Genomic DNA, 5862 nt, shown 5'->3' with positions numbered 1-5862 from the left:
AAAACCCACATGGTTCTACCACTAAATCTTGGTAGGTGCTAGGATTTCAAAAATAAAAGTGAACATTAGGATATTAGGGAAAAAGTCTTATTGAGATTCAAAGTCTTATTGAGATTCAAAGTCTTGAAAGGATATGACTCATGAATAGGGTCGAGCAACAAGTTCTTAGGTGGATTGAGGACCTTGAGATGTAAGACCAGGGATCCTAACAAGAGCCAAGGTCATGAGGGGATCCTTCTTCAAGTAGAACTTTACTTTACAAAGGGGAACTAGGTCTGTAGGATGAATGTAGATCAAAGACCTATTTCCTAAAATTTGACCAGGACTCAAAATTATGAGGAGATAAAAGAATGATCTTAACTTACTATGAAGATTCTTTTAAGATTCAATATCTTGGGATGCATTTGAGTCACATGTCTCATAACTGAATCATTAACCTAGGCCATTCAAGGCTCAAAACTAAACAATGACTTAGGGTTTTCTATTTTAAGAAACAAACTAGATAGACCTTGAGGTCCTATGAGCATGAAGAGTATGCATCCATGATTGAAGGATTTTACTTGAACTTGGGGATTTTTTATTAGAGAAATCAAATGGAGAGTCCACTTATTACCTAACCCTAATCCTAAAGAAAGAAAAAATGAAAGAGAAACCCCGAAAAACCATGGAAGAAATAAGAGTTCAACAAAAACAGGGAAGAAGGGAAACAAGGAAGAACAAAGAAAACCTAGAATAAACAACACAAGCTAGGGAAGAAATAAAAATAGAGAATCAACGAACTCCACCCACACAACAAAGAAGAATCCTTTAACTAGAAATCATGAACTCTACTACTGTGCACCATAGATTAGTGAGGGTTTCAGAAGCTTAATTGGCACAAAGAGTTGACTCTATATTGATAGTATGTCTTAGTGAATGCTTAAATAAGCTAAATATTACCTTCTACAAATTGGTAGTACCACCATTAATGTGGTTGATGGGATCGAGGATTCAAGAACAACACGAACATTGGGACAAAAGTCCTCAACCCTAAGTCTTCCTAAAGTCATGAGGTCCGAGAAAAAAGGAAGGGTGGAAATGGGCACTTGGAATAGACAGAGACACAAGGAAAAAGATCATCTAGTCCTCCCAAAACCCGAAGTCTCGACAATCAAATGACAAACAAGAAGCGATATGGGAACTCGAGTTGGACAAGTGTATCGGGAAAAAGTCCAATCTAGGAGCTGACATCCCAAAGAGGTCAACAAACATGAACATTGGGATAAAAGTTTGTCGATCCACTCGGGAATTGAAGTGCTTTTAGAGGAAACCAAAATGAAGCGAAACACAAGAGCAAAGAGAGTTGGGAGAAAAATAAACTCTGGACCAAAAAAAACAAAGGAAAGAAAAGGAAAAGGAAAAGAAAAGAGGGGAGGTATACCCATTTTCTTCTATTCAAAATAAAGGGGTGTGTATGAAAGGTTTAACATATCTCGGAAGGTCAAGAGATGTTGCATTGGTCCAGATTCATCAAGGATAACATATATGTCCAAATTGTGAGCTATGAAACGAAAGGAACATTATACATGACTTCTTATTTAGTCTATGTATTGGCAGCCAATGGCCATTGTAATGAATTGGGACCCTGGGAATAGGTCTAGGCCAAGTTCAAGTTTGTGACCATTACCCTCAATTGGAAAAGGAAAAATTATTGGCACATTACTTGAGAGTCCATGATGCATTCTCAATGTGGCTTGTAAGAGAAATGGAGGGAGACAAAGCGAAAATACTATCTCCTCAAGCCTAGGTAGCAATTAATGAAAAGGGAAGTTGGTTTATCTAAGTCCATATGTTTTCTTATATTAGGATGGAGGGATTTATAGAGCAACCAAACAAATTGCCTCAATATCCTACTAACAAAATGATTTTGTTGGAATATTCAAGACAAATCGTTGAATCCCATTACTTGCTAGAATCAAAGAATAGAAAAGGTGCATGGTTTCCTATTCATATGGGATGGCATAAGTGTGATAGTATAAGTTGTGCTAAAGCTTCAAAATTTAAGTTGCAAATAAACAAGCAAAAATCATTGAAATTCATCACTCGAGACCAAAAAAGAACTTAGTCAACAATAAGAAACAAACTTTGTGAAGAAGTTTTCACATTTTTAGAGTTTTTTAGGTCAACATTGTGTGTTAGGGTGTTGTACAAAATTTCCACAAGTTTGTGTTCAATAGCAACATGTGTGGAAGTGTTACAACATGGATCACGAGCATGTTTAATTGTGGGTAGTGCATTGTTTAATTATTGGATTGTGCAAGTTCATGGTCACTCTTAGGGGGTCTAAGGTTAAGTAATATATATTTGAACATACTACACATTTTATTTTGAAGTGTCTGGTAAAATTTTAACATGATCAGTGACACTGACACAACACACCTCTGGTACTACTTGAAACATTTTTTACTTGGAGCTATGAACCGATGAGGTCACAAATGGGGGCCTCATCCCCATTTAATAATGTTGAGGCTCAAACCCGCAAGCACATTGGATTAGCCAAGGCACAAGCTTGCAATCACAATGCCCCAATAGGGGTTTGAACCTTAGTGGTCGCAACAATACCACCACTTAACCAGCACACTATGGGAAGAACCCCAACTAACGACATACTTACAGCCCATTCTAGCCTTTCATTAGTAGCCATCAAAGAAACTCCGCTAATGCCTATATAATGACATAAAGCTCAATGTCCATAAAAAATATTTACATTGAAATTATATTACAAAAAACCTAATATAATTAAAAATAAAATATTTTAAAAATGAAAAATTATGTTACACATAATTAATGCCACAAATACAAGCATAACAAAAAGTCATGGCAATTTTAACTCTAACAAATTCTTATATATTGAAAAACAAAGCCTCAAAAATTACAACTAAGATGCCATATGAGTGCAAGAATACTTGTCAATTGGTTTTATTTATGCTCTACTTTTTTATAATTGCATTGCTCTATAATATTGACATTTGAAGCAATATGTATCAAATTGATTTTTTTGGTCTACGATATAAATTGAACTCATAGATAGATAGATAGTCAATAATATTTTCACTAAATTCAGCAATATACATGTTTTTTAACAACATTTTTACAAATTAATGTATTTTTAACATTTAAAAAAATTACTTAATTTTTGAGAAATCTTTGATAGCCAAATAATTGTCTAATCCAAGTTTTCTAACCACAGCTCAAATGTATTCAAATTCTTGTATACTTGTATTGCTTAGTCTCTAGGTTTAGCTAAACAATATAAGTGTGCAGTAATTGTAGGGTTTTCTTTCTTGAGTTAAAAATCATGCTAGTCTTTTTGTTGTAACGTGATAGTAAACTACCTAAAAATAGATTGTAAATAACAAGTAAATATTGTTTAAATTGGATTAATTTTCGTTTATAAGTAGCTTCCCTTTCTTATTCAAAGAACAATACTACCATGCATATGTCTTGTTTTGTGTTGCACTAAAGGATACAAATTAAGACACTAACACAACTTATGATTTCTCTATAGTTCGACATTTGTCCAATGTAGATGACAACATCAAGAGTTTGCATTAATTTACTTTTTATCAAATACACAAACTGTACTCTTGAACCCAAACCAGTACCAAGATCAATAACTTAGCATGTAGCCATTAGATTGATGAAGCTCAAAAGTACAAATACATGGTAGACCAGTTGAGGCATCAAAAAGAGATGCACTAATTGAACAAACTTAGCAAACAAGATCAACTCTTTTGCTCTAGCTGGTCACTCTCATGTCTTACAATTCTTAACATGTGAGTTTCATAGAAAGAATGTCAATCATCGGATACAAAATGCTATTATAAAAAATTAAAATCTATAGAATAAAGGTGCTCTTACAAGGTACCTTGTCCACACCTTGGCATTCAATATGTAACATTTTCCTATCATTTGTAGGGAAGTAACTTGCAGTTTGATACCCCTTCTAACCTCACACACAATTGATATACATCTTATTGAACATTCAGAAATAAAACTATCCATGGAAATCCATTGGAATCTATTACTGTCTATTGAAGCTCATTTTTCTTCTCTATCATGGCTGAAAAATCTACGTCATGCACAAACCAATACGTATAATTTCAATATAAGCATGAATAAAATCCAAAAAGACTTCTAGGAAAAGGGAGCGAGCTAGGAATGTCAAAGTGGGAGTCAGTGTGAATTTTATGGACCAAAATAAGTCGAAGACACAAGCTCTCTCAGAACTTCTCTCAAATACAAAAAGTTTAAAGGAAGATATCATCCAAGAAATGAATGCTTCTAAGGATGATGGGGCCCTACCTCATAATTCAGAGAGCCCCATATTGGATAATCAACATTCCCTTGCACAAGTCTCAGATAAAACCATGTCCAGGGTACAAGTGATTGGTAATCCTGTAGATCCTCCTAGCATAAATTCTCCTCTGCATAATTGTTCCCTGTCTAGGAGCGAGCCTTTGAAGCCAAGAGGCTTCAATCTCTCCTTGGAAGTTCCAAACTCTTTGGCTAATTCCCCATTTTTTCCCTTTGCTTCTCCAGATTTGGGTATAGCCTCAAACTTTCAGAGTCTATTAAATGACCACATGGAAGAAGATGAAGTCCCAGACCAAGTTATGGAGACTCGTCTTGCTTCTTTGTATTCATAGTTGAAAGAAAAAAAGGAAGTTGGGCATTAAACAATTTATTGATTGCAAATCTACACCTGATTTTGGCATTGTCTCTCCCAAGAGGGGTAGAAAATCATTGAGTGAGCACCACTCTATGGAGGGAGAGGTTGATGGGAAAATCAAAATCATTGAAATATTGAAAGTAAGGAAGGGTTCAACCCTTCCTGGACAAAAATGAAAATCCTAACCTGGAACGTTAGGGGCCTCAATGCCCCTAACAAAAAATGCTTGATCAAAAGAAGACTACTTTTGATCAATGCAGACATCATTATGCTACAAGAAACTAAGCTCAATTCTCAACAAGAAGAATCATTTGGCCTAAGCCTTAGGGAAAAATATAATGGTCATAAGCAAGAAGCAGTTCAAGCAGATGGTGCGTATGGGGGTCTTTTGATTATACAAAAACCTTCTATGGTTCAAATTGAGAGGGTAGCCTCAGATAAAAATTGTTTATTGGTTATAGTTAGATTTTTACCCTTGAATTTTTCTTTTTTGTTAATCAATGCCTACGGCCCTGTGTCTTTGGTATCGAAATGGATCTTCTAGTCAAATTTAGATGGAGTGATATCCCAAATCTAGAATGAGAACTTATTTATTGGAGGGGACTTCAACGCTATTAGAAGTTTGAAAGACAAAAGGGGGCCCTTAATTAGGCTTGGTAAATCCCAATAGGAATTTAATGATTGGGTAGAAAGGAATGGACTCCTTGAGGTGGATTTAGGAGCTAGCATATTCACTTGGAATAACAGGAGGTTAGGATTCAGTAATATTGCACAAAAAATAGATAGATTTTTCTGGTTGGGGGACTTCTCTTCCTTCCCTTGAACCATCTGGAGTGTAAAGTCGTAACTTTTTTTGGGTGAGATCATTTTCCATTATAACTTAACTTCAACGGCTCTTCCAATATTTCAAAACCTCCTTTCAGATTTGAGAACATGTGGATGAAAAATCCAAACTTTTTGCCTCTGATAGATCAATGGTGGAAAGAAGGCACCTTTGAGGACTCTAAACTTTATTGCTTTGTTTCAAAACTGAAATATATCAGGAGGAAGTTGTTATAATGGAATGTTGAGCACTTTAAAAACAATTTTGAATCTAAGAGAGATTTCAAAACTCAACTGGAGGAGTTAAATGAAAAATAATTAAGGATGGT

This window comes from Cryptomeria japonica, chromosome 3, assembly GCF_030272615.1.
Source record: "Cryptomeria japonica chromosome 3, Sugi_1.0, whole genome shotgun sequence".
Classification (NCBI taxonomy): Eukaryota; Viridiplantae; Streptophyta; class Pinopsida; order Cupressales; family Cupressaceae; genus Cryptomeria; species Cryptomeria japonica.
Note: the sequence above shows the minus strand (reverse complement) of the source record.